General features: G+C 41.5%; 1 protein-coding gene across 4 annotated transcripts in view; it reads left to right on the forward strand.

Moving 5' to 3' along the window:
- Nucleotides 1-2,155: 2,155 nt before the first annotated feature.
- Nucleotides 2,156-27,241, forward strand: part of LOC109874983 (nuclear receptor coactivator 2) — a 70,272-nt gene continuing 45,186 nt past the window's right edge. For 2 of the 4 annotated variants that reach the window (XM_031810150.1, XM_031810152.1), the window contains exon 1: nucleotides 2,158-2,351. The gene's annotated coding sequence lies outside the window, so the exon portion shown is untranslated. Of the gene's footprint in view, nucleotides 2,352-27,241 lie in introns of all 4 variants that reach the window. The other 2 variants (XM_031810153.1, XM_031810151.1) reach the window with 2 other exon arrangements.

The raw sequence follows: 27,241 nt of genomic DNA on the forward strand, positions 1-27,241 counted from the left end.
ATACAACTCTCCTTCCGTGGCCTCCAACTGCTCTTAAATGCAAGTAAAACTAAATGCATTCTATTCAATCGATCACTTTCCGCACCTGCACGCCCGTCCAGCATCACTACTCTGGACGGCTCTGACTTAGAATACGTGGACAACTACAAATACCTAGGTGTCTGGTTAGACTGTAAACTCTCCTTCCAGACTCACATTAAGAATCTCCAATCCAAAATCTAGAATCGACTTCCTATATCGCAACAAAGCATCCTTCACTCATGCTGCCAAACATACCCTCGTAAAACTGACCATGCTACCGATCCTCGACTTCTGCGATGTCATCTATAAAATAGCCTCCAACACTCTACTCAACAAATTGGATGCAGTCTATCACAGTGCCATCCGTTTTGTCACCAAAGCCCCATACACTACCCACTGCGACTTGTACACTCTCGTTGGTTGGCCCTCGCTTTATACTCATTGCCAAACCCACTGGCTACAGGTTATCTACAAGTCTCTGCTAGGTAAAGCCCCGCCTTATCTCAGCTCACTGGTCACCCTAGCAGCACCCACTCGTAGCACGCGCTCCAGCAGGTATATCTTACTGGTCACCCCCAAAGCCAATTCCTCCTTTGGTCGCGTTTCCTTCCAGTTCTCTGCTGCCAATGACTGGAACGAACTGCAAAAATCTCTGAAGCTGGAGACTCATATCTCCCTCACTAGCTTTAAGCACCAGCTGTCAGAGCAGCTCACAGATCACTGCACTTGTACATATCCCACCTGTAAACAGCCCATCTATCTACCTCATCCCCATACTGTATTTATTTATTTATCCTGCTCCTTAGCACCCCAGTATCTCTACTTGCACATTCATCTTCTGCACATCTACCATTCCAGTGTTTAATTGCTATATTGTAATTACTTAGCTGCCATGGCCTATTTTTTGCCTTAACTCCCTTATCTTGCCTCATTTGCACTCACTGTATATAGACTTTTTTCCCTTTTTTTTCTACTGTATTATTGACTGTATGTTTTGTTTATTCCATGTGTAACTCTGTTGTATGTGTCAAATTGCTATGCTTTATCTTGGACAGGTTGCATTTGCAAATGAGAACTTGTTCTCAACTAGCCTACCTGGATGAAAGAAATAGATAAACCAATAAATCATCACTAGGTGGCAGTGTTTATCAAGGAGAGGCAATAACTGAACTGTGGACAATGAGTAGAATGTTAGCCCATAATGGCATCGATTTTGTATTTAGGCCACAAGCAGAGAACCACTCAAGAAAAGATATTACCAATTGCCTTCCACTGTTCTTTACGCTTCAATATACAATACTTATTTGGGATTTTACGAATGTAATAGGCAGCCAAATACATGTTTTTGTTGCCTGGCCTCTGCCCTATGAACTGTCTGTCTGCAACTAGATCCCCTGAAATCCCTCTAAGTAAATATTGTTTACAGGGTATAGAAAAGGATATGAAATAGAGCTAAACAGCTTGGAAGACAATATACAATACTTAAGTGCAAAGACATTAGGCAAACATGTCTACATTAGTTTCTCTTTTCATATGTGCAAAACCTTTCCCTAGCTCAAAGTCTCAGTCTAATGGAGGAACATTAACAATTTATTGTATCAACAGCAGGTGTGGCCAATTAGTGAGTGTGGCTCTGTGGCTGCTATAAAGGCAGACATGGGTGAAGTAAGTAGCGTAATCAGTTCTAGTCCATGGAGGGTTTGGACAGAGGCTATGATTTGTGAGCTGTGCAAACGTTTGAACATCTGCCTGAGACGTCTTGACTGTGCCAAATAGGGGGGAAAAAAACGAATGTGAAGCGAGGCACTATCTCACTGTGTTTGTGTGTCAGCTTGTTAATTGACTCATTATGAAATGCAAAACCTGAATACATTTTACTTTTTCTTTACTCCAAATTAAAATGTATTTCGGCCTAAATAAAAGGGTGTTTACTATTTAGTAGACTAGGCTACATTTTAAAGACTTCATAATGTCATGTTTATTTTAGTAAACAAGGAAGTACTATGGCAACCTATTAAAGTTTAAAATGCAGTGTAAACATCCTCTGTAGTTGTGGCTAACAAACTTTAACCGGGCATTCATTGCATTGTGTCTGGCTTTTAGCTGCTATGGCTGGTTGCAGTGTCATCATTCTTGCCGTCTGTTCTGTGAGCAGCAGTCTATTGTGGTAATGAGTGCTGATGCCCTGCGCGTGTGGGGGAGGACTACTGGTAAGATAAACAGGCACCCAGTCATCGCAGAGGAACATGGCGGCACTGCCTTTACATTGCCGTTTCCCGATTTCGAAGGTCCTGGCATAACAGTTTGCATTTATGGGATTTCAAGTTACGGTAAGTTGAGAGTAACTTACAACGGATGTGTTTTGTAGTGAAGAAGTATGTTTTTTGTGCAGTTAGATAAAATATATGGTAGGCTATAGAATCCGTCATGTCAGTTTAGTCTTAACACTGGGAAGCGGCGTTGTCGCTTGTTGTCTGAAGCGAGATATTTCTTTAGGTGGTTCGGGGATGATTCTTACGCTAGACTAGTTTTGTTGCGAAGCGTTGCTGACAATTCAATGAAATTGAATTTAAAATGTGTTTACGAAGGAATTTAAATGAATTGTTTTTGGTGGAGGAACATCGCCTGTGTTTCAAATAGAAAAGTTTAAGGATATTATTTTGGCAGATTCATTTGAAGGTATTGCACGACATGCCGATAGCGAACATGGTAAACTGCACATAGTTTGAGGTTTCTGCATCATGCAAAATAACTTATTGAAACCAAAATAACAGTTGCGGTTGAATAACCAAACGTCACTGTGGTTTACGAGTTTAAGTAGGAAATCCTCAGCAAGCTCGGCACCACATTTCCGATTGTTATTTAGTCTCAACTGTGTAACAACTAGAAATGCCTGCGATCGGAAAGGTGTAACATTGAGGTATGAGATCATAAAAAAAAAAGTACCCTAACTTTTCATCAACCTTTGACGGTGACGTCATATGGCGAATTTAATATAAGTGTTCCCACCATAGAGTTAGTTGTATGTGACACATTTCTAAAATAAAACTCATTTGAGTTTGGCAATGAGATCTTGTAACCTAAGTTTTGATGGGTTGAGTGTCTATCACCAGTCGTCACTCAACAGTTAAAACAAATATCGGAATCAGTCTTATTTTGTTTGCCTTGTGAGAACCTGTTTTACTATGTATGCCGTGAATCACGATGACTCATTTTTTGAAATGCTAGTAAAAAGTGATGTGCGTGGAATAATGGCTCCAAAATCAAATACAGTTAACATTGAGAAGGGCCAGTGGGCTACCAATCAATTGGCCTGCAGAAGGTTGACCATATGGCAGGTGCATGTTATCCATAGTGAAATCTCACCCAATAAGTCAGTGCTATTAGTTTAAATATAAAGATTGGATGAAAAAAAAAGCTGGATCTAGACCTATTGGTCTAGAATATATTGGTAGAGACTAGTGGTCTTTGTTGGCCCTTTAAAGACTATTTGTTCTCTGCTGCTGTTTTACAGAGTAGTGAACTTTGCAAGGTATTTCATTTCACAGCAGCATTTCTTGTTTTTACTTTCCCTCTTCTCCTTATTAAATGCAGGAATGTTACATGAAAACTGAACATTGTTGACAGCAATAACAAGCAACTTAATATTTTTGTAGTTATTTTGAATATCTCATTTTGCTTATCATTTTAGAGCCATTTTTAGCCCTTAAATTTGCCATATAATAGGCTATGCCAAAGGCTTGGCATGTGCTTCTAACACAGTGCATTACAGTAAGTTATTTAGAAGGGATGCCATTGCGTTACTGTACACATTAAGAGCCTTTATGAGTTTGTCTGCTTTCCCAACGATTTATCCTTTGGCTGTATTTACACAGGAAGCCCAATTCCGATATCTTTTTCACTAATTGGTCTTTTGACAGATCACATCCGCTCTGAAAAAGCCCTGATGTTAAAAGATCTGAAGTGATTGGTCAAAAGACCAATTAGTGGAAAAAATATTAGAATTTGGCTGCCTATGTAAATGCAGACATAGTGGCTTGGAATCAGCAAACCATGTGAGCAATATAATAATGTCTGCACCAATGGCAGAGGAGCGGGATGAAGCTTGGGACTTGACAGGGTCGTTTTTCCATTAGCAGGTTTCTACAGGCTTAAAGGCCCAGTGCAGTCAATGCAATTTTTCCGTTGGTTTGTATCTCATTGTACAACAGTTGATGAAACGAACACTAAAAGTATGAAGAAAAATGTATCAGTGTAATTTAATGATAGTTACTAGTTGAAAATACAATCTACACAGGACCTAATCAGCAGGTTGGGCATTGGAGTTTCTGCTTGCCTGGTGACTTGACCAGGTGGTCATTTAGTTAATAGACCAATAACAAAGCTAACTAGCGCTTTGGAATTTCCCCATCCGCACTGAGACCTCTCCCAGACCGTCTTAGCAAAATTCTTGCCTTAAAGTTTTTTTTGTTGCCAAAAATATATTTCTTTTAAATGGACAACTATTACAGTAAGGTACTTGATTGTTAACCAGACATGATTTGATATTGAGATAATAACCCAAACTCGAAAATGCCATGTTAAAGGGGGTCCGCTGTTTTTTAAAGAGACATAAGACATTCCTATTTCATTGATTTTATTAACCTATTTCAAAATAATCAGAAGTCTGATATTTGAAACACTGCATGATAAAAAATAAAAAAAAATGGAATGCCCCAACCCACCCTGTGCTTTCCTCCTGCCTTTTCAAATTGACATTGCTGGGTTTTCCCCTGCTCTCTGTAATTGCATTGCATGGAAAATAAGAAATTGTATACATCCATTCTTATGTGACCTGATTATGAGCTGTAGTGTGTACTATTACAGTATGATTCATTTATCCAAAGCCCTTGAATGTTCATTCCAGGCTGCGTTCACGTGACTAATGGAAGTCTCTCTCTGGTGGAATTAAATGTTCTCGATCTCTTACTGTGAAGCCCCATACTCAGTCTTCAACTTGAAGCACTTCCTGTTGCCGCGTTGTTCAATTTATCGATTCCTGTGTGCGTGCGTTTTTATAGGCTGTGAGAGTGCAGTGTTTCCTCTAGGGGGGAAAATAGCGAGGGGGATAGGTCGGGGGGGACTTTTTAAAAGGACATTCTACTCTAAAATGAATGAAAATTAAACTATGCTGACATCATTTATACCTCCAGAAATGAGCCCCATAACAGGCTAGTGGTAAAATGATTTGTTACAATTATTTTTAACATATTGGACCATGCATATGCAAATATCGGCTGTACAAAGTTTCTGGATATTGGCAGGAACTGGAAGACGCTGTCGTACACGTCGATCCAGGGCATCCCAAACATGCTCAATGGGTGACATGTCTGGTGAGTATGCAGGCCATAGAAGAACTGGGATATTTTCAGCTTCCAGTGATTGTGTACAGATCCTTGCGATATGGGGCTGTGCATTATCATGCTGAAACATGAGGTGATGGCGGCGGATTAATGGCATGACAATGAGCCTCAGGATCTCATTGCGGTATCGCTATGCATTCAAATTGCCATTGATTAAAATGCAATTGTGTTCGATGCACGTAGCTTATGCCTGTCCGTACCATAACCCCACCGACAACATGTGGCACTCTGTTCCCAACGTTGAAAGCAGCTAACCGCTCGCCCACACAATGGCATATACGTGATCTGCCTGATACAGTTCTCCAGTGTGCCAGTGGCCATCGAAGATGAGCATTTTCCCACTGAAGTCAGTTACGACGCTGAACTGCAGTCAGGTCAAGAGCCTGGTGAGGATGCAAGTAAGCTTCCCTGAGACGGTTTCTGATAGTTTGTGAAAAAGTCCATTGGTTGTACAATCCCACAGTTTTGTCAGCTGTCTGGGTGGATGGCGTCAAACAATTCCGCAGGTGAAGAAGCCGGATGTAGAAGTCATGGTTACATGTGGTCTGTGGTTGTGAGGCCGGTTACACACACTGCCAAATTCTCTAAAATGATGGAGGTGGCTTACGGTAGAGAAATGAACATACAAGCCAGAGAATTGAAAGTTAGCATTTCATGGTAAGGTCTACTACACCTGTTGTGTTGGGCGCATGTGACCAATGAAATGTGATTTGATTTTGACATTCTTGCAGTCAGCATGCCAACTGCACACTCCCTCAACTTGAGACATGTGGTAAAGGTCAACCTATTTATGATTTTTCAACACCGATTATTGGAGGACCCAAATCTCCGATACTGATTAATCGACCAACTTTTTTTTATATATACATTAAAAAATATATATATTTATTTGTAATAACAATACTGAATGAACAATGAATCCTTATTTTAACTTAATACAATAAATACAATCTATTTAGTCTCAAATAAATAGTGAAACATGTTCAATTTGGTTTAAGTAAAGCAAGAACAGTGTTGAAGGTAAAAGTGCAATATGTGCCATGTAAAAAAGCAAACGTTTAAGTTCCTTGCTCAGAACATGAGAACATATGAAAGCTGGTTGTTCAATATTCCCAGTTAAGAAGTTTTAGGTTGTAGTTATTTTTGGAATTATGACGCATCGACCATTTTGTATTTCATATACCTTTGACTATTGGATGTTCTTATAGGCACTTTAGTATTGTCAGCCTAATCTCGGGAGTTTATAGGCTTGAAGTCATAAACAGTGCTGTGCATCAATCATTGCTAAGAGCTGCTGGCAAACGCAGTAAAGTGCTGTTTGAATGAATGCTTACGAGCCTGCTTCTGCCTACCACCGCTCAGACTGCTCTATCAAATCATAGACTTAATTATAATATAAATACAGAAATACGAGCCTTTGGTCATTAATATGGTGGAATCCGGAAACTATCATTTCGAAAACAAAACGTTTATTCTTTCAGTGAAATACAGAACCGTTCCGTATTTTATCGAACGGGTGGCAACCCTAAGTCTAAATATTGCTGTTACATTGCACAACCTTCAATGTTATGTCATAATTATGTAAAATTCTGGCAAATTAATTACGTTCTTTGTTAGGAAGAAATTGTGACTCTGCTTGCACTGAACGCAAGACAAGTGACACAATAATATTGCCTGCTAACATGCATTTCTTAACTAAATATGCAGGTTTTAAAAAAAAATAGTTCTCTGTATTGATTTTAAGAAAGGCATTGATGTTTATGGTTAGGTACATTTGTGCAATGATTGTGCTTTTTTTCACCTGTTTGGCGAAGTTGAAGTAGGCTGTGATTCGATGATAAATTAACAGGCACCGCATTGATCATGTATTTATTTAACCAGGTAGGCCAGTTGAGAACAATTTCTCATTTACAACTGCGACCTGGCCAAGATAAAGAAAAGCAGTATGACAACACAGTTACACACAAACATACAGTCAATAACACAATAGAAAAATCTACTTACAGTGTGTACAAATGTAGGGAGGTAGGCAGAAAATAGGCCCTGGAGGTGAAAATAATTACAATTTAGCATTAATACTGGAGTGATAATGTGCAAATGGTAAATGTGCAATTGGAGATACTGGGGTGCAAGAGGGTAAGTAAAAATATGGGGATGAGGTAGTCGGGTGTGCAATTTACAGATTGGCTGTGTACAGTGATCAGTAAGCTGCAAAGACAGCTGATGCTTAGCGCAGGACAAGCCAGTTAACTACACATGGTTGATGATATTACTAGGTTAACTAGTGATTATGTGAAGATTGATTGTTTTTACAAGATACGTTTAATGCTAGCTAGCAACTTACCTTGGCTCCTTGCAGCCACAAGGTCCTTTTGATGCTGCACTCGCGTAACAGGTGGTCAGCCTGCCACGTAGTTTCCTCGTGGATTGCAACATAATCGGTGTTCAAATAGGCCGATTACCGATTGTTATGAACTTGAAATTGGCCCTAATTAATCGGTCGACCTCTAATCTGTGGCATTGTGTTGTGACAACTGCACAATTTAGTGTCCTTTTCCCCCCCCCAGCACAAGGTGCACCTTGATCATGCTGTTTTATCAGGTTCTTATTTCAGCTCATGAAACATGGTCCCATCACTTTAAATGTTGCATTTGATATTTTTGTTCAGTGTAGTTGGCAACCCGTTACTGAATTGTCCCCCAAAATTAGCATAAACACCATGAATATAATGTAGGTCTGTCTACCTGTCAGGGTAACTTAGGGTAATCTTCTAACAGAAACCACTTCATGTCACCCCCCCACTCTCTCCCAACACTTTCCCTGCTCACCTAAAAATATAATCTGTCTCATCACAATTTAAGTCACTCCCAAAAAATGATTTTGATGTAGAGTGGAATTTTACCCCAAGTTACCCTACCATTAACCCGTGTTAAATTAGCCCCACTCTCCCCTTTGCACTCACTGCAAATGACGGAGTGGTAATGTGCTTAACTAGCCTAGTACGAACATCCTGATCTCGCAAGCTTGCATTCTGTTTCTCTATCTACATGGATATCCGTATTGAGAAACAGAATGTAAACTCGCGAGATCCGGATGTTTTGAATGAGGCTAGTGCTTAAAACCTCAAGGATCTGCCCCTTTTTTCAATTTTCGCCTAAAATGACATACCCAAATCTAACTGCCTGTAGACCAGACCCTGAAGCAAGGATATGCATTTTCTTGTTACCATTTGAAAGGAAGCACTTTGAAGTTTGTGGATATGTTAAAGGAATGTAGGAGAATTATAACACACTAGTTCTGGTAAAAGATAATACAAAGAAAATAACAACCGTTCTTCTGTTCAAATTTTTGTATCAAGACTGCCCAAATAGTCTTTGTTTATTAAAAACTTAATGTTTAAAATTGTGCACTCTCCTCAAACAATAGCATGGTATTCTTTCACTGTAATAGCTACTGTAAATTGGACAGTGCAGTTAATTAACAAGAATTTTAAGCTTTCTGACAATATCAGATATGTCTATGTCCTGGGAAATGTTATTGTTACTTTTACAGCCTCATACTAATCCCGTTAGCTCAACGGTCCCGTGGATGGGACACCGATCCCGAAGATGAACCATATGGCTGCTAAAAACTCAGGTTTTAAAATGGTGCAGTTTGTGCATATTTAGGAGTTGAGAAACAAATAAAGTAGGAATGGAAAGCTGGGATCCCCCTCTTAATTATTATTATTTTAACAAAGGCCTTTAAAACTGCTGTTTTAACCGCATTTGCAATAATTGTTGTGCATTGACTGCTTGTCAGAATGCATGTTTCCCTCACTATGGCACTCGTAACTTGAATGCGCCTCGAGAGGAATGTTTCTCTTACGTAGAACAAACATCAAGCCGACTAGGTAGGTAAACTATTCTACTATGGGGTTGTCAGAATTTTCTATTCATTACACATTTTGTTTGCAAAGGAAAAGTAACCGTGGACTGTTATAGCGTGCCTCTGCAGACTTTTCTTTTTTGGGGGGGGGGGGGGGGGGGGGAAGAGAGTGGTGGCACCACATACATGATTGCGACGGAAGCACTAGAGTGTGTGCAATAAGTGCCTCCGTCGCCACACACTAAGTCTGTCACCTGGATGTCACACTGCAGGGACGGGTGTCTCAGTGACGGTTCTGATTTCCCCCCCCCCCCCTCCGTATTAACTGCTTTGACCACAGACTTACTAACACTACCAGTGTTAACCCAATCGTCCAGGCAGTCACCACCTCAATAATAGTTAATGGATGGACTGCCAGTGCCACCTGACAGTATGATCTGGTTGCATCACTGCCTGGTATGGCAACTGCTCGGCCTCCGACCGCAAGGCACGACAGAGGGTAGTGCGAACAGCCCAGTACATCACTGGGGCCAACCTTCCTGCCATCCAGAACCTCTATACCAGGCGGTGTCAGAGGAAGGCCCTAAAAATTGTCAAAGACCCCAGCCACCCCAGTCATAGACTGTTCTCTCTGCTGCCGCACGGCAAGCGGTACCGGGGCACCAAGTCTATGTCCAAGAGGCTTCGAAACGGCTTCTACTCCTGAACATCAAGTCAAACGGATACCCAGACTATTTGCATTGCCTCCCCCACCTCCCCCTCTTTACACCACTGCCACTCTCTGTCATCTATACATAGTCACTTTCATAACTCTACCTACATGTACATACTACCTCAACTGACCGTGCCCCCGCACATTGACTCTGTACCGGTACCCCCTGTATATAGCCTCCACATTGACTCTGTACCGGTACCCCCTGTATATAGCCTCCACATTGACTCTGTACCGGTACCCCCTGTATATAGCCTCCACATTGACTCTGTACCGGTACCCCCTGTATATAGTCTCCACATTGACTCTGTACCGGTACCCCCTGTATATAGCCTCCACATTGACTCTGTACCGGTACCCCCTGTATATAGCCTCCACATTGACTCTGTACCGGTACCCCCTGTATATAGTCTCCACATTGACTCTGTACCGGTACCCCCTGTATATAGCCTCCACATTGACTCTGTACCGGTACCCCCTGTATATAGCCTCCACATTGACTCTGTACCGGTACCCCCTGTATATAGCCTCCACATTGACTCTGTACCGGTACCCCCTGTATATAGTCTCCACATTGACTCTGTACCGGTACCCCCTGTATATAGCCTCCACATTGACTCTGTACCGGTACCCCCTGTATATAGCCTCCACATTGACTCTGTACCGGTACCCCCTGTATATAGCCTCCACATTGACTCTGTACCGGTACCCCCTGTATATAGCCTCCACATTGACTCTGTACCGGTACCCCCTGTATATAGTCTCGCTATTGTTATTTTTGCTTACTTGTTACTTATATCTCTTATTCTTATCCATATTTTTTTGGAACTGCATTATTGGTTAGGGGCTCGTAAGTATTAACATTTGATTTAAGGGGTCCATTCCTTTCTACCATTCAGCAATGCCCTGAAAGAGCAATTATTCTCTTGAAATGGTGGTTGTAGCATACTGCATTGGGGAGGAGACTGGTTCAAATAGGGAATCTGTGGTGTTTGCACAGTCCACACACACACCACACACAATTTGAATAAGTGTACTTGGTGTACTCACAGACAGTCTCAACCCACCATGGTAAACTGTTTGTCGGCCACACAGCAAACGATAGTGAATCAGAATGCAGCGGAATGAACCAGTGGCCTGGGAGCCAAGTCCAGGGTTGCATAACAAGTGCTAATTTAGTTTGAGCTGTGGCCATAATTCTGCAGCTCTGTGACGGGTCCTGGTGATAAAGTCGCCACTGTGCTACACTCTGTGTGAAGGCACTGTAGACTAACAGCCAGGCAGGCTTGGAACCAACCTCCTGTTTGTTTGGCTTGGTTGTAGGATTGTTTAGGGTTATTATTTTTTTTAGGAATCCCACATTGCTGTGAAAAGGGTTCAGCAGTAGATGCTTTTTAACCTTGCAACTGCAGCACCAGTTGTTAGACGCAGTGTTCAGTTTGCCTGCTTGTTGCCCAATCTGGCAGGGTTTCCATGGTTTAGTCTGGATATACTGTAGAATTTACTGTTCTGGATGTGAAAAAGCCTCCCAATGAACTCTCAAGTCTGTCATGTTATGAAAATACATGGGTGGTTATGGTGATTTTGAGTAATATCATACAATGTGATCATGATACCATATTGACATCGAAACGGCAACACTATAATAACAATAGGCTACTAAGGCTAGATGCTTTCTTTCTGGTATAATTCTGAAATAAATGCCTTTTTACTCAAAACCAGCACATATTTCAGCAGTCCCATACAGTTCCCAGTACCTCAAGTTCACTCTGTTACCATCTGGTTGCTTAGTAACACAAATGAATCATAGCCTGGAAGTAGGTCTTGGTGTGTGTGTGTGAAATGATTTAATGAACAATTCCACAAACTGTTTTGCTGTTTATTTCAGTAGTCAAGTGTTGATACGGTCCCAAAAATGTTTTGCATGTCAGTAATCAACTTTCAAAATACCGGTGTCACACTTGGCTAGGTGAACCGGATGAGTGTGCTCGCATACTCCCTTAAAATACCTTTTAATTTGGAAAAACAAGAAAAAAGCGTCAATAGTACTGTTTGTACTAGCCATTAAATTAAACCTAATTAAAAAAAACAAACTAAGATGTCTAGTGCAGTATTTCTCTAGTGGCATGAAAACGATTTGTCTCTGGTTGAATGACCAACAAACAAAAATCTCTACTGTTGACCAATCACTGAAGAAGGGGCTACCCGACTATGGCTACTCGACTTCGGCTTGTCTCAACGAAAAATGTTGTGTGCCTGTACAGCTGAAAATAAACAGTGACAAAGACCAAAACGAACAAAAATGGCATCATCATATATGCACAAACTGTTTGATGGGAAGCTTGTGGACAGACACCTTAAGGCTTGACTTGATAGAGAAAAATCTAATCTGATGTTAGATCTGCGCAGGCAGGAGGCAAAGTCTACCATGAGCTAGTTGGACAAATGAAAACGACGACAAATAGCATTACCTGTTGATTCAGTAATGACGTGTAAGCACTCGGCCAAAGGTCACAGAGTGTGCTGCTCAGGCGACTAGGCCCATAGTTTCAAGCCTTCAACCAGGAGAGAAATTCCATTGGAGTGAGGTGCTGTTTCATTCTGGTGTGTGTGTGTGTGTTCAGATCACATTACTGGACCTAATCAATTGAGCTGGTTGAGCCAACATTACTATTTGAGCTGCCCTGTCATTGGTGCATTCCAGGGGGAAAGAATGGTGAACTCCTGACCTCCGATCAGCTGCGAGGAACTTAAACACAGATCCTCTGACATGGTAATGGCCAGACATGCTGATTTAGGCCACATACAATTTTATGTCACACTCACGATGGTCTAGCAGCCAAAACATTTATTTTTGCTCTTGTTGCCTCTAATTGAGTAACATGGCAGAATTAACTTTACAAATATATTTTAAGTGCGGCCCTTCTAAAAATGTATCAACTTTTATATACCATCCTAAGCATAGCTCACTGTTCTTTTCTGAATTCTTCCTTTCAATTGATTTGACTATCAACAGAAAGCTGATGTTCTCCGGCCACGCTCCCCCACCCATCCCCTCTCTCCAGTGCCCTGTTGTTGGTGGAGATCATGTTACAGGAGGAGGAAAGCACTGTTGCTCTCAACACACAGCATCACATGATCGTCCTGACTGACTGGGGGATTTGACCAGTCCCTGTTCAGAGCTGAAGTGTGTGTGTCGTTGCTTTATGTGCGCACCTCAGCACCTGTTCTCATTTGGAAAAGATTTGACTTGTTTTTGTCCTGCATAGTTTTTGAAATTCACTTGAAAGAGAAGCTGTGATGGATGTAGGGCATACTAGATTAATGTGCAATGAAAGAAAGATGCAACCCTGAAACGACCAGCCTCCATTGGTGAGAGTCAGTGATATATATTTTTTTTTGTGGAGGGGGGGGGGGGGTTGCTATGTAACCACCCTATGATTTGGCATGATGAAATGCATGTGAAAGGGTTTAGGTTATTTCTCTCGACGCACACTATTGATGCAGAAGCATTTCACCCATTAACATGTCAAAAGCCACCCACCTCATGGGTTCAAGTCTTTCTTTCTGCCAACACGTTTAATTTTCTATTCACTTCCAAAGTGGAAAGCAGAAGTTGAAAAGGTCACAGCACCTGCTTGTAACCTCCCTGTATCATCAGAGACTTGAGTCTGTCTTCTGATGAGTGACGGTTGACTGATGATGAGTCAGATTTGGTGCTTTAGCCATAGGGCTGAGTCTTACCGGCACGCCCTATACAGCCCTATAGCCCCCAGCCCTCCCATCTTCCCTATTGCCCTTCTGCTGTAAAGTGTGAGTGATGTAGTGTGTGCTCGTCTCGCTCCTCCCTCTGAGTGGTGTGGTGGGGCGACAGAGGGGCGGGGCCTGGTGGAAATCACTTTTGGTCAGCTTTCGTCCCCATGCCTCCGTTTGGTCTCTCTGGGTGCAGGTGCATCTTCAAGTGCTCTGTGGTTTCATACAGTACAAATCAGACAAAGCTCTCTTCTATCTATATATATATATATATATATATATATATATATATATATATATATATATATATATATATATATATATATATATACACACACACACACACGGCGAGAAAGTTCTAGCAGATGTTTCTAGTTGGCTGGTCCCCAAGAAATTTGCTTCCTCTTTTTACTCATTCTCTTATTGCAGTGCTTTCTGACTTGTTGGAATCAATTTCATGTTATGGTCCTCACATGTTCAAGTGGTATAGCTACTGCTCCTCGCTTGTCTACAGAGAACTTGGCTAAAGGCATTAAACTAACTATAGCTCTCTGTGTGTCTCTCTCTCCCTCTCGCCAATTGAATGTACAGTAGCTGTCTTAGGTTTGGATCGAACTGTAGTATGCCTCTTCTTGGTCAGGGTTTCATAGAGAGGAGTGGATGATGCCTGAAGGAAACCTGCAGCAGAAGTTCATTAATAAGAATGTGTCTCATAAAGCCACTGTGTGGGCCCGCCCGAGTGGTGCAGTGGAGTGCTAGCTGTGCCACCATCGACTCTGGGTTCGAGCCCAGGCTCTGTCGTAGCCGGCCTTGCCCGGGAGGTTCGTGGGGCGGAGCACAATTGGCCTAGCGTTGTCCAGGTTTAGGGTGGGTTTGGCCGTTAGGGATATCCATGTCGACTCCTGTAGCGGACCAGGTCGCTAGGTGTACGGTGTTTCCTCCGACACATTGGTGTGGCTGGCTTCCAGGTTGGATGCGCGCTGTGTTAAGAAGCAGTGCTGCTTGGTTCGGTTGTTTCGGAGGACACATGGCTCTCGATCTTCATCTCTCCCGAGCACGTACAGGAGTTGTAGCGATGAGACAAGATAGTAACTACTAATAATTGGATACCATGAAATTGGGGAGATAAAGGGGGTAAAAAAAAAAAGTTAAAAAAAATAAATAAAGCCATGGTGAGTCAGCTGAATCAACTGTTCTCATTCCTTCCCTGATATTGTTTGTGCCTGTTTCTGCTTTGGAACAGACCTGTGTTTACTATTAGAAAAGTAAGCCTCGTCCGAGCCAGAAAGGGCTCATGGTGCAGGAGGCTGTCTCCTGTTACAGTAGCGTGAGGCTGATTGATTGTTCAAGTACACCCCCTGGTGAGGACACCGGTCAACAGTGTTTACTATAGCGTGTACTATATTTGTATCAAACAACAATTACTCAATTACTGGCACATACACAACTGTATGATAACAACAAGCCCTTTGTTTCTATAAATCAGCTGTTCCCCAGATGTTGACGTTATTATATAATGTTCTGCAAAGTGAAAGTAAAGGGGAGAGACTTCTGCAGGTTGACAGGGCTAGTGAAACGAAAGCCAGCTGCCTGCTGTGTCAAACGCACACTGCCTCCACCTCTTTTGCCAGTCCATTATTGCTTCTGCTTTGTCATGTGACGAGAGTAGGCCATTATCTTGGTGAAAAAGGAAACCACTTTTCGGGCTGGGCGTCGGAAGCTATTGGAATTTTCAAGCGCTGTACTCTGGCTGTGCTGTATTTTCAGGGTGGGTGGGGAGGGGGCGGGGCCAGGGGGGGGGGGATTGGAGCTCATCGGCCGGGCAGTTCAAGGAGGATTTGTGCTGTAGTTTGTCAGCTGTCATTCGGAGCAGATGACACAGGAGGCTAATCTGCTTTTTGCGCACGTCCTTGCTCCAGCATGTGCCTCTGTCTACATTGCTGTGTAGTTTCTACAGTTTCTACAGTGCCGTGACTGCCTGCACTCAACGTTACTAGGCTATCTAACTGAGAGGGCTGCTCCTGTTTTTGCTGTGAAACTGGAACTACAGTAGCCATGGGTCTGACACTGGATTTACGGACCCACCTTTGGTCAAAGCGGTAAGTAGTGGAATAAATAGGCCTAGCAATTGTTTCACAATGGAAGTTGACATATTTTGTTTGTTGGTATATTTGGTGCTGTTTTGTTTTTAGGCAAGTGTTTGTGTGGGCTTTTATATACACAACAAACTTCCAACCTTATTCTGAGAGGTATTCAGATGTCTACAGAACATTCCATTAGCTCTTTGTTGTGTGTTGTCAGCAGTCCTACATGATGTCACCTGAGATGAACAGGACAAGCCTCTTGTAAACTACCCACAAGTCTGATCAGGGGGTATACTGAATATATATACTGGTATACTGAATTAACTGTTTGTATAGAGTTGGTTGTGGGAATAATGTGTGGTGCGTTGTGTGTACAGTTGATTGACAGTAGGACATTCCTCTCCAATGGGAATGGGTTTTTTGAGACTCACAGTCGTACGGTAGGCCCCTGGACACCATTTATGGAGCATCTCTTCAGTACAGGGCTGAAGAAGGTGAACGTGGCTCTTTAACACAACACCCTGCCTTCTCCTTGCTTGGCCTGGTGTAGCATAGGGGATAAAGAGGTGCCACTGACAGTCAACAAAGCTTCCATGCGACTCTGGTTTAGTTGTTTTTGTTTTCTGAGCCTAGATCGCGTAGCCCGAGTGCCAGTCTGTTTGTGCTATCATGCCAACTCCCTGTCATTCATTTGGCTTGACAAGGATAGCAATTTAGTAGGCAAGCGCACAAACGGATCTCGGACCAGGCTATAGAATGTGATGCAGCCATTGTTGCTGTGTTTTCACATGGATGCGATAAAGCCAGTGAGTTCAATGTTTTGGAATGCAGCTGCAAGGCAGCGGGCAATTTTTTGGGGACCTAATGTCCACTGTGCCATTTACTATATATGATTCCTGTCTGTTAGGAAATTAGTTAGCCACAGGGTAAGTGTGTTCAATGGTATTGATCTGGTTCCATGATCAATGCATTCTGACATTGCTTGCGTCGTAAATGGCACCCTATTCCCTATGTTGTGCAGTACATAAGGCCAGAGCCCCATGGACCTATAGGGAGTAGGGTGGCATTTGGTGTCAGACATTGTCAAGCCCACATAGGCGGTAATGAGTTCTTCAGCCTGTTATTTCCATGTTGCCTTCCATCGGCCCATTTAGCATAATCTAAATAATGTTTCTAAACTAATGTTGTGTGCTCAGTGTACAGAAATCTATCTTGGAGGATAATTTGGACTCATTCTAAGTAAATTACAGTGATTGACTGGTCGCTTTATGCAAATAGCAATTTGGGCTGTATTTGCATTGAGGGAGACAAACTGGACAGAAGTGGGTCATTGACGATGAGCATACTTGGTCTACACTCCACTTCGCAGCCTGCACACACACACAGTGAGGCAGTTGTTTGCTGCACATTCCAGCACAGAAGTGTCACAAGTCATAAGAAAATTAGGAAAACAATCAAAGACGGTGTTAGGAATGCCTATCCTGATTTACCGTGGTAGCAGCCTGAGCTGAGCCGATAACATCTGGTTGGTCCTATACTGTGTGTCAGTATGAAGAGTGATGCATTTTCTTCTAGATACATCCAGTCTTCTGGATATTCTATGATATCACCATTAATTGAGCTAGGTGGGCGTGAGTCATCATAGGTTGTGTCCCAAATGGCACCCTATTTCCTATAAAGTTCCCTATACACTGAGTCTACATAACATTAGGAACAGCGTCCTAATATTGGCACCCTATTACCCTATACAATGCGTTCGGGAAGTATTCAGACCCCTTGACTTTTTCCACAATTTGTTACGTTACAGCCTTATTCGAAAACTGATTGAAATGTTTTTTTCCCCCACAATCTACACACAATATCCCATAATGACAAAGCAAAAAGTTTTTTTTTTTTAAATACATTTTTAATAATGAAAAAAACTTAAATATTACATTCTAAATAAGTATTCAGACCCTTTACTCAGTACTTTGTTGAAACACTTTTGGAAGGGGTTACAGCCTTGAGTCTTCTTGGCACCCCTGTATTTGTGGAGTTTCTCCCATTCTTCTCTGCAGATCCTATCAAGCTCTGTCCGGTTGGATGGGAAGCGTCGTTGCACAGCTATTTGTAGGGGTCAAGGACATTCCGAGACTTGTCCCGAAGCCACTCCTGGATTGTCTTGGCTGTGTGCTTAGGGTCGTTGTCCTATTGGAAGGTGACCTTCGAACCCAGTCTGAGGTCCTGAGCGCTCTGGAGCAGGTTGTTTATCTTTACCTTGATCTTGACTAGTCTCCCAGTCCCTGCCGCTGAATAACATCCTCCCAGCATGATGCTGCTGCCACCACCATGATTCACAGTAGGGATGGTGCCAGGTTTCCTCCAGATGTCATTAGGTGCCTTTTGGCAAACTCCATGAGGGCTGTCATGTGCCTTTTTACTGAGGAGTGGCTTCTGTCTGGCCACTCTACCATAAAGGCCTGATTTGGTGGAGTGGTGCAGAGATGGTTGTGGTTTTGGAAGGTTCTGCTATCTCCACAGAGGAGCTCTGCTAGAGTGGTCATCGGGTTCTTGGTCACCTCACTGACCAAGGCCCTACTCACCCAATTGCTCAGTTTGGCCGGGCGGCCAACTTTAGGAAGAGTTTTGGCGGTTCCAAAATTCTTCCATTTTAAAATGGAGGTCACTGTGTTCTTGGGGACCTTCAGTGCTGCAGACATTTTTTGGTACCCGTCCCCAGATCTGTGCCTCGACACAATCCTCTCTCTGAGCTCCATGGACAATTCCTTCAACCTCATGGCTTGATTTTTATTCTGACATGCACAGTCAACTGCGGGACCTTTATATAGACAGGTGTGTGCCTTTCCAAATCATGTCCAATCAATTGGTGGACTACAATCAAGTTGCAGAAACATCTCAAGGATGATCAGTTGAAGCAGGATACACCTGAGCTCAATTTAGAGTGTCATAGCTAAGGGTCTGAAAAGTTATGTTAAGGTATTTGTTAGCAAAAATTTCTAAACCACATTGTGTTTAGATTGAGATTTTTTTTTATTGAATCCATTTTAGAATAAGGCTTTAATGTAACAAAATGTGAAAAGTCAAGGGGTCTGAATACTTTCCAAATTCACTTTGATCAGGGCCCTTAGAGCTCTGGTCAAACGTAGTGCACCATATGTCCTACTACACCGGCTCGGATGTTCGTCGGATGTGGCAGGGCTTGCAAACTATTACGGACTACAAAAGGAAACCCAGCCGCGAGCTCCCCAGTGACGCGAGCCTACCAGACAAGATAAATGCCTTTTTATACTCGCTTCAATGCAAGCAACACTGAAGCATGCATGAGAGCACCAGCTGTTCCGGACGACTGTGTAATCACACTCTCCGTAGCCGATGTGAGCAAGACCTTTTAAACAGGTCAACATTCACAAGCCTATAGGACCAGCCAGATTACCAGGACATGTACTTAGCACATGCGCTGGCCTACAGTCTTCAACCTCTCCCTGACCGAGTCTGTAATACTTACATGTTTCAAGCAGACCACCATAGTCCCTGTGCCCAAGAATTTGAAGGTAACATGCCTAAATGACTACCACCCCGTAGCACTCATGTTGGTAGCCATGAAGTACTTTGAAAGGCTGGTAATGGCTCACAACACCATTATCCCAGAAACCCTTGAGCCACTCTCATTCGCATACCGCACCAACAGATCCACAGATGACGCAAGTTCAATCTCACTCCGTACTGCCCTTTCCCACCTGGACAAAAGGGACACCTATGTGAGAGTGCTGTTCATTGACTACAGCTCGGCGTTCAACACCATAGCGCCCACCAAGCTCATCAGTATGCTAAAGACCCAGGGACTAACCACCTCCCTCTGCAACTGGAACCTGGACTTCCTAACCCCCCCCCCCCTGATGGTAAGGGTATGCAACTTTATCTGCCACTCTGATCCTCAACACCGGTTTCCCTCAGGGGTCCTTACTTAGTCCCCACCTGTAGTCCCTGTTCACCCATGACTGTGTGGCCAAGCATGACTCCAACATCATCATTAAGTTTGCTGATAACAAGTGGTAGGCCTGATCACCGACAACGATGAGACATCCTACAGTGAGGAAGTCAGAGACCTGGCAGTGTGGTGCCAGGCCAATAACCTCTCTCTTAATGTGAGCAAGATAAAGGAGATGATTGTGGACTACAGGAAAAGGAGAGCAGATCAGGCCCCCATTTACATCAGCAGGGTTGTAGTGGAGCGGGTCGAGAGTGGTCCAAACACACCCAAGACGGTTGTGAAGAGGGCACGACAACCCCCCCCCCCCAGATCCTTAAAGTTCTACAGCACCATCGAGAGCATCTTGACCGGTTGCCTCACTGCCTGGTTTGGCAACTGATCGGTAAGGCGTTACAGAGGGTAGTGTTTACGACCCAGTACATCACTGAGGCCAAGCTTCCTGCCATCCAGAACCTACATACCAGGCGGTGTCGGAGGGAGGCCAACAAAAATGGTCAGACTCCAGTCACCCAAGTCATAGACTTTTCTCTGCTACTGCACGGCAAGCGTTACCAGAGCACTGAGTCTAGGTCCATAAGGCTCATTAACAGCTTCTACCCCCAAGCTATGAGACTGCTGAACATTTAATTAAATGGCCACTATTTACATTTAGCCCCCCCCCCCACTTGTTTTTTTTCACGCTGCTGCTGTTTGTCTGTGCATAGTCACTTCAGCCCTACCTACATGCACAAATTACCTCAACTAACCTGTACCCCTGAACATTTACTTGGTACCGTTGACCCCTGTATATAGCGTCGTTATTGTTATGTCATTTTACTGTTTTTATTTAGTAAATATTTTCTTAGCTCTGTTTCTTGAACTGAACTGTTGGTAAAGGACTTGTAAGTAAGCGTTTCACTGTAAGGTTGTATACCTGTTGTATTTGGCGCATGTGACAAATAACATTTAGATTTGATTTGACCTAGGAAGTCTGAGTGGGCCAGGGAACGTCGGCAGGACGGAGCCCTGATTCAATTTGACCTGTGGGATCAGCCTGATAATGGCTGGCTCCAGCTCTCATTCATCGTCTCGTGGAATTGATTATTCTGCAAACAGAGATTGTACACCAGCATGCGTAGCTATCGGGCTGCTACAGGAAAACTAGGGCTCCTAATCCACACTAAAGAAGATTTAATGCCCAGTGTATGTGTCTGATGGGAGGGCTTGAGCCCTGTTACCATGGCTTTTCTATAGGCTAAGAGATCTGTCTGTACAGGCTTACATATCCTCCAAAAGTCTGACTCACTGTCTGATACATCTCACTGAGTATGAGGGTCCATGAAGTCATGGCAGTCTCTGCATTCATGGTGTTTCAACATCCTCAATAAGGCAATTCTAAACTCTGTTACTTAGGGCTGGTTCCCTATGTGATGAGGAATGTTTTAATTTATATTCCTGTATTTGGTTGTGCTGGCCAGCCTTAATACTCTTGTCAAAGAACTTGGCACTCCAGGGAGAAGGATGATGAAGAAGAGAGCAGTCATGTCTGATGATGATGACATCATGGTGTTGATCCCATAGATATCCTATTAAATTAGTATTCTAATTCCTAATTATATGGTTGATCCAATGGTAATGACCTCTCAGATCATAGAAAGCATACTGGGACAGATTGTTCCATCACCATCCGCGGCAGGCTCTCTATGACTTAACCGTAATGTAGCATACCACAAAATGCTTACACCCCAGCATCTTCTCCTTCCAATCCAATACTAATGAAATTAGAGAAACCAAGTGCCTCACAAAGTAAACCCATTTAAAACAATTTCTGCAACGAGAAGACAGTTCAGAGGTCAACTGAGGCATTACAGAATTAACCGTTGGATTGATCACCGCTTCCTAATGGGATTATCTTCCTGATCAAAAGACTAACCGCTTTGCTGCCTTTGGGAGACCACTGGTCATGTAGTGTTATTTTCAACTATAAAACAATTAACATTTGAAGTGTGTTGTGGACCTTTGCAGGCCATGCAGCATGCTGAAAATAATACTATTTTTGAATTCAGAGTATTTTTGCCCTTAGGATGAGTGAGGGTAATGCCTATATTAATCATGTTATGGACCTGTGGAAATTGGAATATCCTAGAGTGCATTTTGATGAGTAAAAAGGTGTCACTAAACTGACTAACAAAAATAGGTCCTGGTTTTCTCAGCAAGTATAAAGTTGCAAAAGTGAAGGAATCTTCTCTGGCTTGTCCAAAAGGAAAGCTTCTACTGTGTCATATCAGCTCTCTTTCCTATTACAATGACAACCAGTCCTGGGTGATGAGGAACTTAAATACTGAATGGAGGATTAAGCACACTAGACAGCCGACAATGCGTTTTATAAAGTTATATTCCAATTGAGCCGACATGCGCGTTTCCTATGAATGCAATCTTTGCCAAATGCGGGAACATTGACTTTAAAAGATGCGTTGTCTTCAACCCGCAAATGTCAAATGTGCCTGAGGTTACTCCTCTGTTATTATCATCATGACAGACCATTTTAAAGGGCTTTTGCCATTTTTGAATGTGATAAAGTATTAGAAATTGGAAGACCTTGCTCCAAATTAGAGGTCGACCGAATAATCGGAATAGCCGATTTTAATTGGGGACGATTTCAAGTTTTCATAACAATCGAAAATCTGTATTTTTGGGCGGCAGATTTTTATTTTACTTATTTTTTTATTTAATTAGGCAAGTCAGTTAAGAACACATTCTTATTTTCAATGACGGCCTAGGAATGGTGGGTTAACTGCCTTGTTCAGGGGCAGAACGACAGATTTTCACCTTATCAGCTCGGGGGATCCAATCTTGCAAGCTTACAGTTAACTAGTCCAACGCTATAACCACCTGCCTCTCGTTGCACTCCACAGGGAGACTGCCTGTTACGCGAATGCAGTGGAAGCCAAGGTAAGTTGCTAGCTAGCATTAAACTTATCTTATAAAAACAATCAATCAATCATAATCACTAGTTAACTACACATGGTCGATGATATTACTAGTTTACCTAGCGTGTCCTGCGTTGCATATAATCGATGCAACGCTGGGGGATGATTTAACAAAGGCACATTTGCGGGAAAAAAGCACAATCGTTGGACGACTGTACCTAACCATAAACACCAATGCCTTTCTTAAAATCAATACACAAAGTATATATTTTTAAACCTGCATATTTAGCTTAAAGAAATCCAGGTTAGCAGGCAATATTAACCAGGTGAAATTGTGTCACTTTTCTTGTGTTCATTGCAACCAGAGTCAGGGGATATGCATCAGTTTGGGCATCCTGGCTCATTGTGAACTAATTTGCCAGAATTCTACGTAACTATGACATAACATTGAAGGTTGTGCAATGTAAGAATATTTAGACTTAGGGATGCCACCCGTTAGATAAATACCGAACAGTTCCGTATTTCACTGAAATGATAAACGTTTTGTTTTTTAAATGATTGTTTCCAGATTCTACCATATTAATGACCAAAGGCTTGTATTTCTGTGTGTTATAACTAAGTCTATGATTGATAGAGCAGTCTGACTGAGCAATGGTAGGCAGCAGCAGCAGGCTCGTAAGCATTCAAACAGCAATTTTGTGCGTTTTGCTAGCAGCTCTTTGCATAGGAACAGAAGCTATACTGTTACTGGCAATACTATAGTGCCTATAAGGACATCCTAATAGTCAAAGGTATATGAATTACAAATGGTATAGAGAGAAATAGTCCTATAATAACTTCAACCTAAAACCTCTTACCTTGGAATATTGAAGTCTCATGTTAAAAAGGAACCACCAGCTTTCATATGTTCTCATGTTCTGAGCAAGGAACTCAAACGTTAGCTTTTTTACATGGCACATATTGCACTTTTACTTCTCCAACACTTTGTTTTTGCATTATTTAAACCAAATTGAACATGTTTCATTATTTATTTGAGGCTAAATTCATTTTTATTGATGTATTATATTAAGTCAAAATAAGTGTTCATTCAGTATTGTTGTAATTGTCATTTACAAATAAATAAACCGGACGATTTAATCTGTATCGGTGTTTGAAAATCATAATCGGTCGACCTCTACTCCAAATCACCGTAGTCAAAGCCTGGTGTTCTTGGCTGACTTTGAAAAGGCTTTTGATTAAATATGACTGGAATGTGATATATAAATAAATGAATGCCTGGAATGTTTAATTTTTTTTACAATCTCTTATAAAATGGCTTAAAGTTATGTATAGTAACCCTAGGTGTAAAATAGTAAATAATGGCTACTTCTCAAAAAGTACTAAACTGCCAAGAGGAGCAAAACCATGTTGTCCACTATTGGGAATATCTTATTATTATGGCAATCGCGATGTTATAGCTATTCATTTCAGATCCAAGAATAATGTCAAGGGGTTGGAAAAACAAAGGTGTCATTGTACGCTGATGATTCATGATTTCTTTTAAATCCACAATTTAGATCCCTCCACAGCCTCATTGACGATCTTTTCTAACCTTTCTGGATTACAACCAAATTATGATGAGTACCATATTACGTATTGGGTCACAAAAAAATACAACTTTTACATTACCGTGTAGTTTACCATTAAAGTGGTCTGATGGTGATGTGGACATACTCAATATTCATGTCCTGAAAATAAATGACCGCACTACAATACATTTTAATAGAAAGTTAGTAAAAATAGATAAGATCTTGCTACCTTGGAAAGGAAAATGCCTGTGTATTTGTGGAAAAATCACCCTGATTTAACTTTTTACTAATATCTGAGTTTAGATATTTGCTTATGGCCTTGCCTACACCTAGCGACCGGTTTTTAAAATATATAATTTATTTTTATTATATGAGCAAAAAATATTCAATTTTATTTGGAATGGCAAGCCAGATGAAATTAAAAGGGCCCATTTTATCTAATCAATATGAATTTGGAGAAAATAAATTAAATATTAAACCTCTCACTAAAAGAGTCAGTCATACAAAAGTTATACTTAAATCTGAACTGGTCCTCTAACAGATTAGTAAGAATGTCTCACCCCATGTTCAAGAATGGCCTTTTCCCCTTTATTCAGATTACAACCTCTCTCACTTTCAGTTATTTGAAAATAATCTCCAAAATATTGCTATTTTTAAAACAAGCTATAGGAAGTTGGTTCAAATGTCAGTTTAATCCACCAGAAAAGACAGAACAAATATTATGGTTAAACTAAAATATACTCATTTGATATAAAGATATATATATATATATTTTTTTTTTTGGGGGGGGGGGGGGATGTTAAGGTATAATTTAAAGATATTAATAGGACTGGTGGACTTGTCACACATACAGCTAACAAAACAATACGGAAATGTCTGCTCTATCAAAATTAGAACCAACTAATTGCATTACCTCAAGTGGAAGGGGGGGGGGGGGGAGTAAAACTTGTTGTTTGTCAGCCCTGCATTAAAGACCAAAGTACACCAGTTTCATTTTAAGGAAGAATTGATAGCTGTGCCATATAGATAGCAGAGATTTTCAATGTACCTATTCCATGGAACATGGTTTATGAACTGATACGTAAAACATCCCTGGATTCAAAATGTTTGCTTTTCAGTTTAAATTATTATACATTCTTGCAAAATAGAATGGAGGGGAAAAATGTGTACACACACACACTTCTGTTCAAAAGTTTGGGCTTACTTAGAAATGTCCTTGTTTTTGAAAGAAAAGCACTTTTTGTCCATTTTTTTAAATAACATAAAATTGATCAGAAATAGTGTACACATTGTTAATGTTGTAAATGACTATTGTAGCTGGAAACTGCAGCTTCTTTATGGAATATCTACAGAGGCCCATTATCAGCAACCATCACTCCTGTGTTCCAATGGCATGTTGTGTTAGCTAATCCAAGATTAGAATTTTAAAGGGCTAACTGATAATTAGAAAACCCTTTTGCAAGTATGTTAGCACAGCTGAAAACTGTTGTTTTGATTAAAGAAGCAAAAAAACTGACCTTTTAGACTAGTTGAGTATCTGGAGCATCAGCATTTGTGGGTTTGATTACAAGCTCAAAATGGCCAGAAACAAAGACTCTTTCTTCTGAAACTCGTCAGTCTGTTCTTGTTCTGAGAAATTCAGGCTATTCTATGTGAGAAATTGCCAAGAAACTGAAGATCTGGTAAAACGCTGTGTTCTACTCCCTTCACAAAACAGCGCAAACTGGCTCTAACCAGAATAGAAAGGGGAGTAAGGAGGCCCCATTGCACAACTGAGCAAGAGGACAAGTACATTAGTGTCTAGATTGAGAAACAGACGCCTCACAAGTTCTCAATTGGCAGCTTCATTAAATAATACCTGCAACAACAAAAAAAAGTCTCAACAGTGAAGAGGTGACTGTGGGATGCTGGCATTCTAGGGATAGCACTGCTGGGTGATTTGAAAAAACATAGTCAATCGATCAATAATATAAACGTTTTTGCTAAAAGTATAATTCTTTAATTACAATCTGTAGAAACTGTGAGAATAAAGGTTCAGAACTTTTGTGAAACAGCACATTTTTATGTATGTAGAACCTAAGTATTGTCCATTACTTTACTCCAATTAGGGGGGGTTAGGAGAAAATATATTTACAAACAAATATATGGGGGATTGCAAAAGATGCAGACAATTACATTGATGGAAGTATTAAAGCTGATCTACCCCCTAAATAAAAGCCAATAGTGTTCTTCAACTTTAGTCGACGGTGGAAATGGCTGAATGGTCCGTATTTTGACGTACGGTAATTAATAATGCTAATAATTGACTGCATTTATGTAGTGCCTTTCCAGATGCTCAAAGTGCTGTATTGGGGGTGGAATAACAATGTGTAGCACTCATTTGGGACGTGATTTGTATCTTCTGACTGTATAGAGCTGACACCTTGTAATGGAATGAGGATGTAGGTTAGGCTCTGTCCATGCATCCAGACAAACAGTTGTGTATTTGCTCTTGAAACATGTCGCCCCACATCACGGGGTCATGGTGACCCTCCAATGCAGGCTGTTTGCAATGGGTTGCATCCCAAATGACACTCTATTCCCTATGTAGTGCACTATATAGGGAACAGGGTGCTGTTTGGGACGCTACCTCTTTTTACTGATACTGCTTTCACACAGGATTTACAGTATTTTGCCAGATTTAAAAAAAACTTTTAAACATTTTTTAAACCACATTCTCACCTGCATATGCCTTATATTAGTACCAACAAAAATAATTATTAATTTGTTTAGGCTGGTCCTAAGACTAATACAATAGACTGGTTTATTTTGAGTTGAATTATGTTATGTCCAAATGAATGAAATCAATAGTTCATTATTTTGTTCATTTAACCTCTTGAAACTATGGGGGCACTATTTTCATTTTTGGAAAAATAACGTTCCCAAAGTAAATGG

The sequence above is a fragment of the Oncorhynchus kisutch genome, linkage group LG30 (assembly GCF_002021735.2).
Source record: "Oncorhynchus kisutch isolate 150728-3 linkage group LG30, Okis_V2, whole genome shotgun sequence".
NCBI classification, from domain to species: Eukaryota; Metazoa; Chordata; class Actinopteri; order Salmoniformes; family Salmonidae; genus Oncorhynchus; species Oncorhynchus kisutch.